Genomic DNA, 20,630 nt, shown 5'->3' on the forward strand with positions numbered 1-20,630 from the left:
AATCAAAATTTGAGGAAAAAAATATACCTTTTATTTATTTTTCACATAATTTAAAATATATGTGAAAATAAATAAAAGTATACTTTTTTCTTAAATTTGATCCTTCATAATAAACTTTAATTTTTGCCATAGAACCCATACTCACAAAATTCTCTAGTGACATACCTCTAATATATGTCACACAGGTCAAATTTTGTTAAAGATGGAGCTCATCTTGATGCTTTAAAAATTCAATGAAGTTTAATTTTTTTCTTTCTTCAAAATTTTAAATTTCAATTTTATTGGAGTTTCAACTTGAAAAGTTACAAAAATGTGTTCCTCTACCACTTGTCCACGTTTGCTACCTCAATTGAGTGAAAAAGAGAGAGAAATAAGAAAATCTATGAAAAAAATGTAAATACCACTTGTAAAACTGTTTAGGGATGTAAAATAAATGATTTTGATAGTTGGATGAGGATAGATAGCCAGTTTTGTATTTAAATGATGAATATCAGACTTTTACGATAGTTGAGGGAGAAAATAGAATTTTGCTTTAAAAAAAATGAAATCAGAGCAAGCTTGAGAAAGCCTGCACGGGCTCATCTTGCCACAAGAAACGCAGCCCACACTAGAGGAGGCCACGCACGTCCGCACTTGCATCCCACACCCAGTACCCATCCTAAGAAATCTTCTTAATACGATTCGCGCACCAAAAGGTCGGCGGCGAGCATGGCCACGTCAGTGCAGTTCACCTCGGTCGTCGGATCGGCCAATGGACTGCCTGGATCACGCGTTACTTGGTTTTTTTTCAAAAAGAACCCTGAATTCAGTATAAATCAGCCCGCAGTCCCTCCGCGCCTCGCCAGCCACCCCCGCTCGTGCGCCGCCGCTGCGCCTGGAGGAGCTCGAGGAGGGCGCCACCACCGCCATAGCCGGATGTCGAGGCTGCCAGATCCGGCCGCCGCCGCCACGGGCGGAGCTCGAGGCCACCGGATCTAGCCAGCCCCGCCGTCTACCCGCGGTGCCGAGCTCTAGGCCGCCAGATCTGCCCAGCCCCGCCGTCTGCCGTGGCCGCCCCGCTCCCCGCGCGAGGGCCTCAGCCGTGACGCCGTGGCCCCGCCGTGGCCGAGCTCGAGGCCGCGGCGCCGCCCGCGCGAGGACTCACGCCGCCGTCCGCCCGCCTCGCCTCCGTCGGGAGTTGGCCGCAGCGAGGCCCGTCCACGCCGCACAGCTCCGCGGCTGTGGGGAGGGAGGAGGGGAGGGGCGTAGCGGCCGGGGCGGTGCGGCAGGGGAGGGAGGAGCGGAGGGGCACCATGGCCGGGGAGGGACGACGGGAGGGGCGGCGCTCCCGGCGTAGCAAGCAGGGGAGGGGCGCCTCGCGCGCAGAGAGAGAGACCTCGCCCATGCCGTCCGCCGAGGGAGAGCAGCCTGGAGGCCTGAAGGAGCTGGACTACCTACAGCCGCCAAGCCTGCGCCGTCTCCAGCCAGCTCGGTCGCTCCGCTAGAGCTCATCAGCGTGTGCTCGATATCGCCCAAGGTCGCTTCGCCGCTTGAGCATGCCCAAAGCCGCACTGCTTGCCCGCGTGCAGGAGATGCGATAACCAAGAAGGGGTAGAAAGAAGATGAATGCGCAACCACATCTTATTCTCATCCGTGCGCAACGATGGATTGGGCAGTAAAGAATTAGTGGGTCCCACGCACGTGGTGGATGCCACGGCCACCCAGCGTCCCAACATGCCAAGGAAGCTTCGAGGAAGCCGCCTCCCCTGCCCATCTATCGGCAAGTGTTTGTCTCCGGTATATACTTGGTCGTTAGATGTGACACGACAGCTTCAATCTTTTAATATCCCTTCCTCCGTTAATCTATTCCCAATTAACATTAAGGTAGATACATTAAGCTAAATTTCAAATCACAGCATTCTAAATTTCATAAAAACAAGCATAATCGATATCATTATATTTACTAGAAAATCGTAGCGAGGAGGCATTCGTTGTTGGACTATTTCGAGATAGTTTGATCCTTGACATAATGACATGATCTACATTTTTAGAAATTGTAGTAAACATCGGAAATGCGAATTGGAATCTTTGATGATTCGAGAAGAGACATCATCGAGCCACGTCGACAGCAAATCTCGGCCGTTGCATCGCGCGACGGATGGTACAGATTGGGCTGGTGGCCGGCAAATTTGCAAAAAGAAGCCCTCGGATTTTATAAAAATCATGCCCGCTGTCCCTCCCTCTTCTCAGACTGGCAGTCCAATCCTCCTCTAAGGTAATTTTTTGAAAGCCCCGCGTTCTTTATAAAAAATAACCCGCACTACATCCCTCTCTCTGAGGTACTTTTTACTCCACATTCAAAAAATCTACAAATTTCATATAAAGCAAATAGAATTCAATGCTCTTTTCCAATTCTCCTACACAAATTTTCACATTTCAACCGAACATACACTTCAAAACAAAATATGCCTAATATTCCAGAATCTACAACATTTATTTAAAAAAATATTTATCCTACCACAAGTTAAAAAATAAAAAAACGTAGCTCAGGTACATCCACTGTCCTCCCCGAACCATGACACCTACGTGAAAACAACAAAGCGACAAATTTGCCTTGCCTATGTCGCCTAAGAAAAAATTAAAGAGCTACCTACATAAAATAACTATTACTCTACATATTAGTTTATGTACCACTAAAGTTGTAAGTAATAATTATAATGTCGGAGCTCACTAAAAAAAATTACTAACACAGGCAAGAGATCTCAAAATCAACGGATAAGAAGCCCCAGTACCCATCCGATCCTTAGCTACCTCAACTTACTATAGCAGACGGAAAATCAGAGGCCCATCTACAGTGGAAGTAGCCTACACACTGGCCATACGCGGCAACGCCGCTAGCATTTCTAGTTCCTTCTATCCCCCCCCCCCCCCCAAGAAAAAGAAAGAAATTACATAGGTTCTTCACCTAGCTACTTGTGCAAGAAAAAATTCTTACTGCAGACAAACTGCAAGCTCGCAACTGGACATGCAATCCTTTCTGCTCACTTTGTGGATCAACGCCAAAAACAGCCCAGCAGATTTGTTTGCAGTGTCCTTCTGCAGTGGGAGCTAATCCAAACTTGGACGTAGGATTTGGTAACGAAGCCAGAAGTGGGTGCGACCATTGAGGATTGGCGGATTCAGTCACTGCAAAATCTGCAAAAGAAGCAAAGAAGAACGAAAGCAGCTGTGATCATGTATACTTTTTGGAACCTCTGGAAGGAGAGGAACCAAAGAACCTTTGAGGCCAAGGAAGCTCAGCCAACATCCGCGTTGCAGTTGATTAAAGAGGAGGGGCGTGCAGTGCCCCGGATGTATCTTAGTTTAATATGAATTTCCTTTCATATTATGTTGTGAGTCTTTTCTTTCTGCTAGCAAAGTGTATGTACGGCACGCACGTATTTAGAAAAAGGCAAAATTGGATCCGTGACACCGAAAGATGCACGGTTCAGAAGAATACCACCGAACCGTCCCAGTACACTTTAATACCATCGAAAGATCCCCCGTTCGGAAATTTACCACTCCGTCCATTGCCGTTAGGGTTTTCGGAATTTTTGAATTTCTTTAATCCAGGAGGCTGTGGGAAAAGACGGGTTTGCCCTTCCCACCCTGTATACCTGCAATCCCCTTGGCTGCTCCCTTGCTACTCCCGGCGCCGCCCTTTGTGCTGTGCTCCCGCCACCGCCGGAGGCAGCAGCTGCTCCCGCCGGCCATCGCGCCTCCGCACCGACCACCGGGCCTGCGCCGACCATCGCGCCCGCCAGCTGCTGCTGCACCTGCTCCCGCCGAGTGCTACTGCACCTGCTCCCGCCGCCCGACGGTCCTGTCTGCTACTACTGCATGGTCACTCCCGCTGGTGGTGCTCGTCGCTGGTGCACCACGCTGCTCCACCAGCAGCCCGCCCTCCCCATGGTTGTAGTGGATCTGAGTCTTCAGTGAGATGGATACTGCAGAGGCAACCGACGGGTAAGATTCGAATCCAATGTTCCTTGCCTTGTTATGCATTTCCCTGGCTTTCAATTTTGGTGGACGAGGTGCTGCTCGAATTTGGAGATGTACTGGTCGAATTTTGTTGGAAGATCAGTGGCTACGTTAACTCAGTGACCCTATTTCTTTCAAGGTTGATCAGGGGGAGATTGTAGAGTAGAGATTAAAGTGACTGCATATTTTAGTGTGATAGATGGAAGGAGGGTGTACAAGAAAGGCAGCACTATTGATTGGTGGGTTGATCCAGAGGAGTATGCCATTGTGGAATTGGTGAACGATGTGCAAGCTTACTACTAGTTGGAAGATTAACAGGATGTAGAGTTCTGGTATATGGGTGAAGGCAGTGACTCTGTGAAGTTGTGCAATGATGCTGAGCTTCTTTCTTTGCTAAGAGCTAGTAGGAAAGTGATGTTTGAGATGAAAGTTGTTGGACAGGAGCACATGGCTGAGACAGAACTAGTTCAGGAGCATGTTTCTGACAGGCAACTTACATTGGTTACTGATAATGGGATGGAGGAACAGATTGCAGTTATGGATGATGGTTGTGAAATGAAGGAGCTTCTAAAAGACCTCCTTTTTGGAGTTACAGTAGCTGGTCCGAATAGAGTAGATGAGGAAGAAACAGAACACTATATGATAGAGGGTGTCGATCCTGACGCTGATGAGCCAGCTGGTGCCGATGAGGAATGGAGATACTTCAAGAAAGGCAAAAAGAAGGTGTCTAGTAAGGCAATGGATAAGGGAAAGGAGACAATACAAGGTAAGGCTCCAAGTCATGAGGTGGAGGAATTTAATCAAGAGCATGATCACTGGAAAACCTTGTATACATGCTGTCGGTACCCCAGGACCAGGGCACCCCCTCTTGCTGTGTCTAGACAAGAGCCTCGTAGTTATCCTTAACTACGCCCTGACGGCCGAGCAGCCGGACCCCTGTGGTCCTGAGCCCTGATCTCCCGGCAGGGCGGCCCCGGACCCGCTCCCCGCCTGGGGAGGGTTCGGTGGCACCACATATCCCGGAGGAGGTAGCACTCAGACAAAACAGCCGGGGCCCCGGACCTCCCACGGGGTCTCGGACCCCATATACTATCCGGACCCCTCGGCAGGGAGGGAACGGACCCCGCCTGAGTGGTCCGGAGCCGCCACGTGTCTGCAGAAGCAGATACGCGCGCGCGGCTGCCAAGCTTCCTCGGGAAGACTTGGCCACCTTCTGCATTCAATGCAGGAGACGTTGAGAGCGCTCTGCCACAGCAGAACCGGAGGAGACTTTCGCCAGACTGTACTGTTGACCGTGCGTTACCAAGGTACACTATACAGCCACTGGCGCCACTCACGCCGCGCATGTCAGTCTGCTACACCAGTTAGACACGACAACTCAGCGACAGAGTATCATAACGCCTACACGGTAGGCCCAACAGTCTACGCCGTAACCTACACTGCCTCAACGGGCGCCTCGCCGATGAGACAGGAAAAGACCCCCCTCGGCCAGAGAATCTACAAGACGATGAAGTGTATCCGGCAAGAGATTCTCCATCACTGTAACACCACTACTGTCTAAGTAAAATATACATCTTTGTTGGGCCCACCTGTCGGGGTCCGACGCCTGTGTACGCGTCCTCCTTGCTCTATAAAAGGGAGACGCCCGTTAGAGAAAGGGGAGGTCGAAGGAGAGACTTGGGGGCAGAGGATAGACTCATTCATAGTGCAATACACCCCGCAGTGGATGTAGGGTATTACGCTCCGGCGGCCCGAACCACTCTAAATCCGTGTGTTCTTGCGTTCTTGCCCGAAGCTAGATCGGCCTAATAGCTTAGCACTTCCCCGAGTTTCCCCCTCGGGGAAAAGGCGGGTGTGTTCCGCCACCCGGCTGTGGGTACCCCCAAAAGCCCACGACATTTGGCGCTGTCCGTGGGGATAGATGCAGGCGTTGGCTAGATCTCCAAGCTTTCGAGGCTGATCTCATCCTCTGCGACAGCAGAGAGAAGATGAAGAGAGGCATGGTGGCACCTACGCCGCATGTCACTGCGCTGAGGCACCAGCGCCCTCGGTGCGGCGGTGCACGGCAGCAGCGCCTGCTGTGCGTCGCCACTGCGACGCCTCAGAGCCGGCACGGTGGTGCGCGGGGGCGACGCCTGTTGCGTGTCGCCCCGCGCCATCCTAATGTCGGCTCAAGGTTTTCTCTCAAGCAACCGCCAGGGATCCCCGGCGGTGGTGTGATGTCGGCTCAAGGCTTTCTCTCAACACGAAGCCTGGAGCCAACCACCATCGCCCGGGGGAAGTTGACCGTCGACTCCTCCCTCCCCAGGACCGAGTCTCTCTCGGTGCTGCTGCAGACATGACTCCTCCACCGGGCGCGGGGGCCCAACGCCAGCACCAAGGTCGAGCCGGTGAACGACCGCCCTTTTACACGCTCCGTGCTCATTCAAACGAGCACCCAGCTCGTGATGAGCGGTCATCGAGCCGGCCTCCGACGACAGACGGCGACAGCTGGCAACGGCAGGGCCACTCCCACTCAAAGCCAAAGAATTTGTTCCCATGCTATTTGAGCATAAGACAATTCTTGTGCTGGGAGGAGCCCCGCAACCTCCCGAGGTGATGTTGGATGATGTTGTACAAGCACGTCCAGGGCGCCATCGCCCCAACAACTCAGAAGAGCCCCCAAGATGGCAGCTCCTCTACGCCCAGCAACGTGCATGCCTTACGGGGCGACGGCTGTAGGTTATCACTAGATAGGGTTGAGTATGTTTCTCCTTTGTAATGATTTGGTGCCTACGTGTGGTCCAGAACGGTAAAGGTCCGCCCTTGTAAACCCGATCTCTGGCTTCATCGCACAAACAGGCGACACCAGCAAGTGGTCCAGAGCGGTAGAGGTCCGCCCTCGTAATCCCGACCTCTGATGTACACCACGAGTCAAGCAATAAAGGAGATTTGCTTTCTCAGTCATATCCTTACTTTAACCTAATAGCACTTGTTCGTTCAACCTGCATGTTTCTTTCTCCCGCATGGAGTCTTTTTTTTAGTTACTAACGATCCAGGTTGAGCTGCTGGCTTATGGTCAGGTGGGGACACCCCTTCTAGTTGGAAGGCAGTTCGGACCCCTAGGGACCTGCTCAGGAGAAGTGGTGCCTGTATCCTGGGGTAGAGAAGCTCCGCGTAGCTTAGCCTGGTAATGTACCCTAAGCCTACGTACTTCGCTGCCCTGTTACGAGTCCCCTAGTATCCAAGGCTGCTGTCCCTAAAGGTCCCGGGCTCCTTTCTAGTATAAGGCCTGGTTTCCTACACCTTGCTGCAAGGTCCGGTGGCGTAATTCATGGGATCGTCAGCAATGACTCAAGTCCACTCCGATGGCCCGCTCCGGCGGAGACCGCTCGCCATGGTCGCTCCAAGTCCACTCCGGTGGCCCGCTCCGGCGGAGACCGCTCGCCACGGTCGCCTAGAGCCAGCTCCGGGGGAGTAGTGCTTGCTCCCTGGGCAGTTCAAGGTCCGTGCAGCCGCTTAGCTCGGTTCCGTACTCTAAGCCCGCACCTTCGCCGCTCTACGGAGAGCGCACTCTAGTACCTGAACCTGGCAACAAGCGCTACGGCCTTAAAGGGGTCCGGAGCACCCACTCTCGACATGAGCATACCGACACAGCCAAGTTGCGTGGAAACACATCATGGTGGTGGCCCCACCCACGGGTTCGTACCTCTCCCGAGCTGGGCCCGGGGGCCACTGTCGGTACCCCAGGACCGGGGTACCCCCTCTTGCTGTGTCTAGACAAGAGCCTCGTAGTTATCCTTAACTATGCCCTGACGGCCGAGCAGCCGGACCCCTGTGGTCCTGAGCCCTGCTCTCCCGGCAGGGCGGCCCCGGACCCGCTCCCCACCAGGGGAGGGTCCGGTGGCGCCACGTATCCCGGAGGAGGTAGCACTCAGACAAAATAGCCGGGGGCCCTGGACCTCCCACGGGGTCTCGGACCCCATATACTATCCGGACCCCTTGGCAGGGAGGGAACGGACCCCGTCTGAGTGGTCCGGAGCCGCCATGTGTCCGCAGAAGCAGATACGCACGCGCGGCTGCCAAGCTTCCTCGGGAAGACTTGGCCACCTACCGCATTCAATGCGGGAGACGTTGAGAGCGCTCTGCCATAGCAGAACCCGAGGAGACTTTCGCCAGGCTGTACTGTTGACCGCGCGTTACCAAGGTACATTGTACAGCCGCTGGCGCCACTCACGCCGCGCACGTCAGTCTGCTACACCAGTTAGACACGACAACTCAGCGATAGAGTATCATAACGCCTACATGGTAGGCCCAACAGTCTACGCCGTAACCTACACTGCCTCAACGGGCGCCTCGCCGATGAGACAGGAAAAGACCCCCCTCGGCCAGAGAATCTACAGGACGATGAAGTGTATCCGGCAAGATATTCTCCATCACTGTAACACCACTACTGTCTAAGTAAAATATACATATTTGTTGGGCCCACCTGTCGGGGTCCGACGCCTGTGTACGCGTCCTCCTTGCTCTATAAAAGGGAGACGCCCGTTAGAGAAAGGGGAGGTCGAAGGAGAGACTTGGGGGCAGAGGATAGACTCATTCATAGTGCAATACACCCCGCAGTGGATGTAGGGTATTACGCTCCGGCGGCCCGAACCACTCTAAATCCGTGTGTTCTTGCGTTCTTGCCCGAAGCTAGATCGGCCTAATAGCTTAGCACTTCCCCGAGTTTCCCCCTCGGCGAAAAGGCGGGTGCGTTCCGCCACCCGGCTGTGGGTACCCCCAAAAGCCCACGACACATGCCATAGCATACATAACCTCCCTTAGAAATGTACCAATTGAGGACTATATTCATGAATATTATTCAGTTGAGGGGTTCAAATTGGCATATCAGTTTGAGGTCAATCCTATGGATGACAAGTCACAATGGCCTACAGTGAGCCTAGATTTTGATATGAAGCCACCTATACTTGTGCGGGGTGCTGGACGGCCAAAGAAGAAGAGGATTAAGGCCAAAGGAGAACCTGGGAAGAGAGGACTATATCAATGCAAACGATGCTTCTAGTTTGGGCATATTGAGAAAGGTTGCACAAATCGACAGGTGCAACCTGATGAAGACCTTCCAAAATAGCCTCCTAATAAGAACAACAAGTCACAGCAGGCCAACAAGAAGAAAAAAACAGAACCTGCAATGAATTCTGAAAATATGCCCAGTCCAAAGAAGGGCAGGTAAAGTGCATTGTCTTCCAAGTGCATTTATTCCTTTTGCACTACAATCTGATTTGCATGTCTCTAATCTAATGTGCATGATTTTAGGAAGAAGAAGGGAGTTACTAAGGAAGCATCTACAAAAGGACCAGCTACTGCATCATCTAGTCTTGGGCCAATGACAAGAAAAAGATCAGCTGCACTGGCTGCAACTCCACCGGCGAGCAGGAGGAAACTAGTTCCTTAATTAATATTGGTTTATGTTTCAACATGTGATGGAGAACAACACACCTCCATGGTTATCTGAGCATGTAATGGATGTTTAATTTCTACTTCTGTAATGGATGTTTAATTTCTACTACTGTAATGGATGTTATCTGAACCTGTAATGGATGTTTAATTTCTACTACTGTAATGGATGTTATCTGAACCTATAATGGATGTTCTCTCGTTTCGGGTACTTGTAAGATAGTGTTCAATTTAATTCATGGCATTCCATACAGGCACTTGGAAGATAGAATTCAATTTAATTCGTTGCATTGTTCAATTCACGGTACTTCCAACATTACATCATTATGTTTCCAGAACACCTAAATTCCATCGATCCATACAGAACAACTCCTACATAGTACTACTACAATGACACCTTCCCTCACTGGAAATATCTCACAACAAAAGGCGCCATGATCAGCACAATGACTCCAGTAAGGAGCATGTCTTCCTCTTTTATCTTGTCTTCCTCCATTTCAGTCCTTGTGTTTGCAGTCACCTGGGCACCTCCCATTTGAATCTGACTCTGAAGCTCACTTAGATAGGTCCTGTATTGTTCCTCCCACTTGAACCACTTGCATATACCATGCCTCTGCACCCAAACACATCAACTTATTTAGCATTTTACAAGGCACAGGCATTGCATAAACTACACAACAAGCAACAACAATTCCATACTCCATTGTAATTGGGGCACATGTAGTATGCTTTTCCTCGATTCCTTGCATTGTCAGCAATGCCTGTTATGACCTGCAGCTTGCACTTTGGACAAAACACGAGGGGAAGCATCTCCCTGCCACCAGCCGATGAAGAGCCCATCGACCTGTCTGCCATGACGCCTCCTCTCCCTTTCAATTTCATGGTTAACATACATAAGAATTCCAATTGGCATCCATTTCATGGTAATTAACAGAGAAATTCCAATTGGCATCCAATTTCATGGGGCGGCCTGAAGCAATTTACCTGCGCAGAGTCTTCTTCACTGTAGGTGGTTCCCTGCTCACGGCTCTCTCACTTGCGGCGCGCCGGCCTGCTCCTCTCCCTGCGCGCCGAGGCCTCCCTTGCTCCTCTCCCTGCAGGCCGGCACCGGGGGCACGCGGCCTGCAGGCCGGGCCAGCGCCATGGCCGGGGGAGCGCGGTGGCCGGCGCAGGCACAGGACCGTCGGGCGGCGGGAGCAGGTGCAGCAGCACTCGGCGGGAGCGGCGGGAGCAGGTGCAGCAGCAGCCGGCGGGCACGGTGGTCGGCGCAGGCGCGGTGGCCGGCGGGAGCGGTAACTGCCTCCGGCGGCGGCGGGAGCACAGCACAAAGGGCGGCGTCGAGAGTAGCAAGGGAGCAACCAAGGGGATTGCAGGTATACAGGGTGGGAGGGGCAAACCCGTCTTTTCCCACAGCCTCTGGGATTAAAGAAATTCAAAAATTCCGAAAACCCTAACGTCAATGGACGGAGTGGTAAATTTCCGAACGGGGGATCTTTCGATGGTATTAAAGTGTACTGGGACGGTTTGGTGGTATTCTTCTGAACCGTGCATCTTTCGGTGTCACGGATCCAATTTTGCCTTAGAAAAATATTAAATATATATTTTATATTCATAGAACACACATGACTACCAAATTTCCTGTTCTTTACTTTTGAAAAATGATGCAATTTTAGATTCTAGACAAAAATAACCGGACCCATTGGGTGGGAGCCATGAAACTGATCCACTAACCTACAAATTTAATCAACTTACCGTGGAATACATATGCCCAGATAGATTGAAACTTTGGTTTAACCAGATCTCAGTTGCATAATAAAAACACATGAGTGCAACATTTCCTTATCCCTCTTGTTGCCTTCAGCAAAGATGAAGTAATTAAGAACTATGAAACATTCAACATGCCAGCAAAGGATTATTAAAACTTCAGTGAGAAAATGCCACCTAATTTAATGCCCCAAAACTGCAAACTCCATCCAACTAATAAAACCCCAAACAAAATGTAAGGGTCCAGGTCTCTAGGATCAGAGTGAGAGAGAGAGAAAGACAGACCGTGCCGCTTCATCTTAAGACCAGCACAACCAAATCATTCCAATCAGTACTCCCAAATCAGCGAGTACGCTACCTGCTTCACCTCTCTTATATCAAGCTCTAGTAACTCAATTCTTTCACGCCACTCTCTAGTCTGCTCTCTGTTTTTTTCCACGAGCGGAGAAAGCAAGCACGCCTGCACAACCGAGTAATTGCGCATGAGGGCGCGGAGGTCAGGGTGGGAGATCGAGTGACCGCTTCGGTACAGATCAAGGATGCCGAGCGCGCGTAGGAAGGAGCCGCGCCGCAGCGAGGACATGAGCAGGCGCAGCTAGTGGCGGAGCACGTGGGGAGGTCGGCCTCCTCTATCAGGAGCCTCGACGCGGTGCGACAGCGAGATAGACCGGGAAGCCTGCATCCAGCAGCCTCGACGCGGCGTCCATGGCCATAGGAGGAGCCGAGGAGGCGATTGGTAGAGAACCTGGTGAGCGAGAGTAGGCCCCGGACCCTCGCGGGCCGGTCCCCATCGTCGCCGGGAGCCTCGGCGATGAAGTCGGGGAAGTCCTTGGGGAAGACACGGTCGGCCACGTCGACACCGCCCGTGCTCCGACCAGGGTTTAATTTACCGACCGGTCCAGTCAAACCGACGGGGTCCGTTACCGGTATACCGGACCGGTTTGTCCGGAAACCAGTGGAAACCGGTCAAAGTCAAATTCAAAATCGCATGTTCAACCGGTTCCGACCGGCTTATCGGTCGGTTTGACCGGTTTACCGGTCGGTTTGACTGGTAACCGGTCAAATTCAATTTTTTTTTCTTTTTTGGTTTAAATTCAAATGCCCGCAAAGTATACTAAATAAATGTTTGTATAACATATTTTAGCCTAAATGAACCCTCCAATCCTTTTTTTTACTACTTTTACATTGTATTTGTATACTTTTATATGCAAGTTTTTTTGTTTAACTTCAAATCCCCACAAAACTATACTAAATAAACGAATTTTTGAGAAAATTTAACACTATTAGATTCGTCGCACCTTGAAGTATTTTTAGAAATTTTTTGGGAATTTTTTATTTTTTTGAATTCAATTTTGAATTTTGAATTTGGGCCGGTTTGGTACCGGCCCAAACCGGAACCGGGCCGGACCGGTTTGACCGGTTCCCACCGGTTTTGTGAACCCTGACTCCGGCACTGGTCGAGGCGTGCGAGGAAGAGGACTTCGGTGGCCTTTCTCTTCTCGCCGGTCCCACCGGCCACCGCCAACAATCGAATCGAAAGTTGCTCAGGCCCGACGGTCGTCAAGGGGCGATTGAGCGTGGCGGGCGGGTAGAAACACGGTTGGTGTGAAAAACAATTCGATTTTGGCAGAAACATCTCCCAACCTGCGATTTTTATGGGTCTCCAACCCCTCCCACCCCCCTCGATGCCGACATATGGACCCAGCGTGAGGGGTACGGCGGACCCAATTTGAATGAGAAAAGTATTTAATTATTTTCGATCTTTATAGTATAGATATAGGTAAAGAAAACTTAGCAAAAAAAGAAAATAATCTAATAAGTTGGCAGATTATCTTTTATATTTTAATTATTGCACTTGTAAGTTGATATAATCACAATATTGTAAGAGCATCTCCAATTGTTCTCTATTTTTCTTCTCCATCTTTATTTTTTGGGGAAAAATCAAAAAATAGTCTCCAATAATTTTTATTAATTTCCCATCTCCCAACAATTAACAAATTATTCTCGCTTGTGCCTAAAAATACGCAGCTCTTCCGACTCCCGATCGTCCTCACGCGCTGTTTTTTTTCTCGCGCGGGCTTCTTTCCGCGCCGCCACTCCTTCGCGCCATCGCCCGTCGAGAAGCCTGTGCTGGCCGCCCTGCCCTTCCTGCCGGCGTGCTGGGCGGTTTCTGGCCTTGGCCTGGTGTGCGCATGGGTGGCCGGACGTGCGCGCCGGCGCGGTTCCTCCTGTGTTTGTGTTGTCTCGGCCTGCCGCCGTAGCCCGTAGGCCTTGTGCCTCGCCCTGCGCGTGGCCTGTGGCCAGCTATGATACGCGGATACTTCGCAAAACTCACGTACCGGTATCGGATACCGTATCGGATACCCGTACTCCACGGATACTCCCGGATACGTATCCCGTAAGTATCGGACTATTTAGGTATTTTCAAATAATAAAAATAAATCGGATACTCGTGGGATACTTGTGGATACCTGTCCGATACCTTAAAACCCTAATACCGCCACTCAATCGCTTCGTATAAAGGTCCTCCGTTCAGCTGTGCCACCCTCTCATCCCCACTCGCACAGCCGCAGGCCCGCAGCAGCCTTGCACGGCTCCCTTGTTGTCACCGCCGCTCGGCCACCCGCCCACGCCTCCTCCTGCTCCTTCCCCGCTGCTCATCTCTCCCTTGCCGTCACCGCCGCCCGGCCACCCGTCCGTGCCTCCTGCTCCTTCCCCATCGCTCGTCGCTCCCTTGCCGTCATCTGCACCCGCCCACCCGTCCGTGCCTCCTACTGCTCCAGCGGCTGCGCGGCCTGTCCAGACAGAGGCCCGCACATCTGTTAAAGCACTATTTAGGGTGGTACTGCGCTGCTGGAGCTCGCCGCTGGCGGGCCGCCACGGCCGCCAGAGCGCGCCTCTGGACGGCCCGCGCGGCCGCTAGAGAGGGAGAGGATGAGCCGCGGCCTCCGGAGAGGGAGAGGAGCCGCCGCGGCCGCCGGAGTTGGCCGCTACACAGAGAAAGAGAGAGAGAGTGTGCCGGAGGTTGGGGAAGAAGACGATCGACATCCATTCGTGGAACAGACGAACAGGTAAGATAAGGTTGGTTCTTTTTTACTTTGCCCCTTCCCTTCTCTAATAATTATAGAACATATGAATATATGAGTTTATCATGCATTGTAGTCCCTGGAACTTCTATTTTCTCACATTCTAGTTCCTGAAACTTTTATTTATTTTTATTTTTTATATATATTGGCATATCCTCATATCCTTGTTTTTGGAAAAATGACGTATCGGAGTATCCCCGTATCGCGTACCGGTATCCGTATCCGCGTATCCGGGCAACATAGTGGCCAGCCGTCGTAGCCCGTAGGCCTTGCGCCTCGCCATGCGCGTGGTGTTCCTGCATGCGCCAGGCCTTGGGTGGCTGTTTTATTTTTTTTTCAATACATCATGCGCTGATGAGAGGGCCGGCGGCAGCAGTTTGCATCACGTGATAATCAGGGAGGGGCGGCGTCACGTCCTGGCGCGAGGCAGGGAGAGGGGCGGCGGGCGGCAGTCGCGCAACGATTTCTGATTTTTGAGGGAATACAAATTGAGAATTATATTGAGAACTATTGGAGATGTAGTTTATTTTGTCTTCTCATATTTATTTGGAAAATTGGCAAACAATAAAATTTAGAGAAAATATATTGAGAATTATTAGAGATGCTCTAAGATTTGAACTCTATCTCCTTCTTATGATATGGCAGTACTCTTGCTCTTCTTTGAAAAAGAAAGAAAGAAATCACACCTATTCAAACAAGAACGCCGCCGCAACCCCTGCCGCAGCCCTAGCGATTTGGTAAAAAGGGAGGAGAAGAGGCATGGCGAGCGCCGCTGATCGAGGGCCTGTGTAGGAGGACGAGCTGCGGAAGTGCAATTTGTTCCGGTGCTTCTGTTGTTGGTGCAGACTCGGGATCCCGCGCATTGGGCCCCGTAGCGAGTATCTCTGTTTGCCGGCCGGCGCCGACGAGGAGCCGACGTTAAGGCGGGATTTTGGGATGCTCCAGCGCCCCCTACGGGCTGGATCTCTGTTGGGGAGAAGAGGAGGAGAACAAGGAGGAAGGAGGAGGACGGGAAGAAGATCAGCAGCTTTTGGAGGTGGACAAGGAAGAAGAAGAAGAGGACTCTGCCACTACTGAGGGCCGCCCGCTCTGGTCGGTCCTCGTTGGCTGCACCTCCGCCGACCATCCGTCGCACGATCTACGCATACACTACTTCCGGGTCACCGCCGCCGGCCGCGTCGTCGGCCACAACAACGACCTTCTCGAGCTCTTCTGCGGTGTGTCCCCGATCGACGACAAGCACACCACGTTCCCCGTCGCCAGGGCCGCGATAGTCCCGGCCGACGACAGCCATCTTTACATCGTCTGCGCACATTGGCCGGCGACCGTCTCGAGCGGCACCAGCGGCCAACAAGCCGGCGAGAGGGGCTTTCATCCCAAAGCCTTCTCTTTGAACACTGCAGACAAGCGCCTGTCTACTCTGCCGCCCCTCCCGTTCACTGGCGGGTCATGGCAAGCCATCACAGCGTGTGGCAAGCTTTGGGTGCCGCTCGTCTCGGTAAAGAGAGGCTCCTATGGAGGGACATTGCGCCTCGTCGTTTACGAGCTGATTGGGGACTGCTGGGCTGAAGTCAGCAGTGTCGAGTTCCCTTACAAGCGTTCGTTGGAACATGGATACAGTGGCGTCTTACTCCAGGGCTATGTGGTTCTCGACAGTAGATTCATTCTACTATCATTTTGTAACTCCAGCTTCTTCTTGTTCAGATGCAGCAGCGGCCAGTTGTCCCAAGTTGACACTGATGGCACAAGTCAGTATGTTCCTATCACTGGTAAAGCAGTGCATGTCCAGCGCGATGGCATGATCTACTTCATACGGGGCACCAAACTGTTTGCATACAAGAACCCTCCAAGTTGGGACAAGCCGCTTGCCGCTCCCATAGTGATCGGTAACATTTGACCCTATGACGAGGAAGGGTATGGCTTCATGGAGCACCTAAGTGGCCGTATGGTCTGCGCTGTTTGGATCAGTATGCGCCAGCCGTGTGGGTGTGCCACACGGCATGCCCTGATCACAACGCTCAGCGTCAGAGGCGCCATTGATGAATCTGGCTGCTTCGTCCCCAATGGTGTTGACATCCTGCACTCCACCTGCCGCCGGATAGACATGCTCAGGAGCGTTGCACCTGGATACACATGCTCCGACGTCTTCTGTTTCCTGCAGTAAGTAATCTTGGTTTGTTTTGCTCAAATCAGTTCCTTGATGCTTAATTAAGTGCTTTGTCAGTTTGTACATCCATCTGTGTTTAGCACGTCAGCTAACGTTGGTTGCATTACAACTTCAGTAGACACTAGTGCATTTCAGCATTTTGCAGTAATTTCAATGTGTTCTCATATGCTACTGTCGGTAAACTCAAAATATCCTCACTTGTGTGACAGGAAGTATCAGGTTCGCGGAGCCAAGTTTCATCCCTCAGACCTTTCAGAGATTGGAAGATTCTACTGCCCCCAAGTTGTGAAGTTCTCGGAAATGCTTACTTGCTGCAGGTTTGATTTCATTCTAGTTACCAAGTTTCTCTTAACATTTTTTTTAAATTGCACTAATTGGTTCTTAATTATCAAGCAGTTTGATTATAGGTTATTGATTAGTCATTTGAGAGTACTCCAAATTCGTTTTGTTGATTTCACCCCTCTACTACACTAGCTTGTGTAGCTAATCCTGCTCATTAATGGTTTAGAGACCTTTACATTTCATTATAAAATACTAAAAACTTCTTTAGAAAAATGTGGATTGGAGCTGACATCGCAACTATGATGGATATGGGGGGGGGGCACTGGTGTTCGAAAAAATGATATATGAGTAAGCAGATATAATAAAGGTGGTTTATTGAAGGTGGGAGTAGCAACACATTGTAGTTGAATGTATTATGTGTACTGTAATGGCCAGAATATATGAGTTTGTTTCTTATCACTAAAATGCCTCGGAGCTTTTGCGATTAAGTTCGCCCTTGTTATCTCCGAAAAGTTTGGAGTCTGCTTGGAATTGTCTAGTACATGCTTATGATTGACATGAAGTTCTTGTATGGAATGTACTACATGGTATTATCGAAGGATTGGGAGCTAAATTTGACAATCAGGTATGAGATTGGCTGAAGTCAACAAAAGCAAACTTGAGGTTTTGATTGTGTAAGGTTGAACAACAGAACATTTGAAATCAACAGTGGGTTGCTGCAATAAAACATAGCTGTGCTAAAAGGGTCTTATTGTAACTTTCCCTTTGAATAATTTAGTTACTGCACTTTACTTCAACCAAGACTCTCTTTTTTTGTGCTGAACAGTTGCAACTTTTAACTGTAGGGAGTTTCTAAGTGGAAAACCTGAGCCAGGTCAAGGTGTAATAGCTCTTGACTTCTGCAAAATTGCTACCAGATCAGACTTCTATTTTATCTGTCAGGCAGATCAGTGCTCCCTTTTGTATAAAATATCTACTTCTGGAGGTAAGTTGACATGTACTGACAAGGTCCTGGAGGCAGTACTGCGTCTAGACACAGCTAAATTTGGAGATGTTGGAATACATGACCCTCCAGCATGGTATTTTGTACATCGCGGATCAACACTGGATGTTATCCCATCGAGTCCAGACTTTGATCACTATGTTGTCGACGTCGAAAGGAAGTCCTACAGGCTCTACAAGAGCAAAAGATCCAAGCTCTTTTTTTTTCAGCAGTTTTCCGAGCTGGTCAGTATGTCGTGGCTCTATGTGACACTCTGCAGTATGTCTATATCCTTCAAGACAATTTGAAATGGAGGCGCCATAACACGGCATCAAGGTCCGTTGATGTGTCACAAAAGGTCAAGGTTTCTGGATTTGTAGACCTTATCGACGATGCGTTCATGATATCAGATTTTGACACAAAGGAGTTCTTCTTGTTTGATTTGAAGAGATGGGAATGGTTTTCTGTCAAGCCATCTTTTGGTTTGCTGAGTGGAAGATGCATATTCGCAGAGGGTTTCGTATACTCCTGCTCGGATGAAGGTCTTGCTGCTTTTGAGCTGGTCCACGATGATACTTCGTATCGGCTGGGTGTGCCGATCATGTTAGATTTTTCTTGGAAGTACATTTGGGGCAACAGAAGGTTTCTATCCTTTGATTCGATTTGCAAGGGCGAAATTGGTGATTGCGTTGCTTTTTGCGTGGTCCACGGACATGAACTAGCATCTCCTAGCACTTGGAGCCACACCCTGGCTGCAACCACAGTACAAGTGCAGCTTGTGGAAACAGCACCAGGAACAAAAAAGCCTGTCAGAGTTGATCATGTTGACATCTTTCTTTCGTCGATTGTACAGGAAAGGTGGATCTTGACCAACTACGCTTTTGCTTTGTAAGCAGTTGCAAGCTGTTGGGTACTAAGTTCTGGGAGGTTCTATAAGGCTGGCTGGAAGCTGTGTTGACATTTGATTAATGTTTTTTTGTACCTTTGGAATTATAAGGTGATGTAGTTAACTGCTAGACACCAGTTTCCGGCCCCAGGTTCCGCTGGTAGTTTGCCCCTAAGCACGGCCATCTTCTTGTTTCCATTCCTGGCACCTTGAACACGTTGCTAAGATATGAGTCGATCGCATTTCAAATGCTTTGTCAGAGTAGTCAAGTTTTTCTCTGGGCGTCAGCTTGGGAAAGCTTATGCGTTTTGCACTTTTGCTTGAAGTAGTGGTCGTCCTGCCATATGTTGTTTTCTTACACTTGATTTTATGATCTTCCCGGTTTTGGTTTACATTAGGTAGGTTTGGGGTTTGCCAGCACTGACCAGGAGATTTGCAAAGTTTATACGTGTGTGGCAGCTGAAGACTCTGTTACTGGGATTCATTTCATTCAGCAGGAGCTCAGAAAATTCGTCGAGGACCCGGACCGTGAGGCCAGCCAGCGGCCCAGCTGCGTGCGTGCGCTGCCGCCCACGGCCCACCTCCTCTTGTACCACGGCCCGCGACGGCCCTGCGCCCTGAATAAGCGCCGCAGCTTAGCCCCTCCGACTCTGCCTCTACGCGCTCGGGTGAGCATCAGAGCAGGACGCCGGTTAATTGCTCGTCGCGCAAATAGGACGCGTGCTGTGCCACGGATTAGTCAAGCCTAACAGGAAGGCTAAATACTAGTAAAAGAAAACAGGAAGGCTAAATATGATGAGTTAAAATTTGCTAACCATCCAACTAAAGTTTAGTCCTTTAATCCTCTATAAAACTAGCTGAAATTCTAAAATATTCTCCGAATGTTATTGCTTGGCTTGGACTTCCCTCTTAAGGTGTGTGCTTAACTTGGACTTCTCTCGTATAACTAAAACTTAACCCAAGTAATCTTAGCTAGCTAAAATAAAATTTATACGTCTAAAATTTAACCCTGGCTAAATTTAATTTTAGCCCATTCAGTTCGATATTCGTACAGAAAAAAAATACTCCATCAGCAGACGTCCAGGCTAACCGCTTCAACGGTTAACCACTTTAACCGGCCTTGAGGCTTCTGGACGCTGAACGTGGTTCGTGTTTGCTCCAAAAGCCACAACCAACGGTGGCTCAAGCACAGCTGCACAGGCGAGCATTAAGCAAGCAGTAGCAATCTTCTCGATGAGCAGTTGAGCACGACCCATAAATTAGTTCACCACTTTACCCTTACTAACTGCGACTGCTAGGCCCTTGCTACCGCTTCAGGTTGTGAACATGAACAAGTTTAGGTTCACCTGAGTAGTATAGGCTGCTGGATCATAGTATTATTAGGTTTTTCTGTTAAGCTTACTGTCAATTCAACGAACTAATGAAGTGATTAACAGCCTAATCACACCTTGGCTCCTTCAATCATCAGCAACATGGAAGTAGTTTTTTTCCCTCTGTTGGAGTAAGCTAGCCCGTCCCTATAGCTATAGGGATGGCCTGGACACTCGAAAGCTGGGGAATGCGAGCTCGAGACACGGACGTCTCACCCCCATGTCGTTCAAGTAGAACTTGGTTTATCGCCTCCAGCAGCCGCGTGATAAGTTGATAACGTCGCCGTGACTCACGCGGGCGTCAGGGTGACGGCAGACGCCAAGCCGCCAGCTTGTGCGAGAGCTTAGCTGATAAGAACACGTACCAGCACAGCACTGACCCGGAATTCGGTCTCGTTTTCGCAACGACGGAAGAAAAGCTTGGCTCCCCGCTGCTTGCCAACCGATTTGCCAATTTGCTTGTCGCGCTCGCCGTGACGGCAGTCGGCAGCATCGCTTTCATCTCCAGGCATGTCTGTCATCCCCTTTCATCAGTTTTTCCCTGCTGATTGCTGAATCCGTAGCGTCTGAAACTCCAGAACAACAAAGCTCCGTCAGTCAAAACGACCTGCAACGGACGCCATACGGAGTACTAAAGAGATTGTGCGCACTGACTTTT

General features: G+C 50.3%; 1 long non-coding RNA gene across 1 annotated transcript; it reads left to right on the forward strand.

Moving 5' to 3' along the window:
* Positions 1–8,779: 8,779 nt before the first annotated feature.
* LOC120682953 lies at positions 8,780–9,646 on the forward strand. Its single transcript, XR_005678654.1, has 2 exons — positions 8,780–9,207; positions 9,295–9,646. It is a non-coding gene; the product is annotated as an uncharacterized LOC120682953 (long non-coding RNA).
* Positions 9,647–20,630: the final 10,984 nt, after the last annotated feature.

This window comes from Panicum virgatum, chromosome 2K, assembly GCF_016808335.1.
Source record: "Panicum virgatum strain AP13 chromosome 2K, P.virgatum_v5, whole genome shotgun sequence".
NCBI lineage: Eukaryota > Viridiplantae > Streptophyta > Magnoliopsida > Poales > Poaceae > Panicum > Panicum virgatum.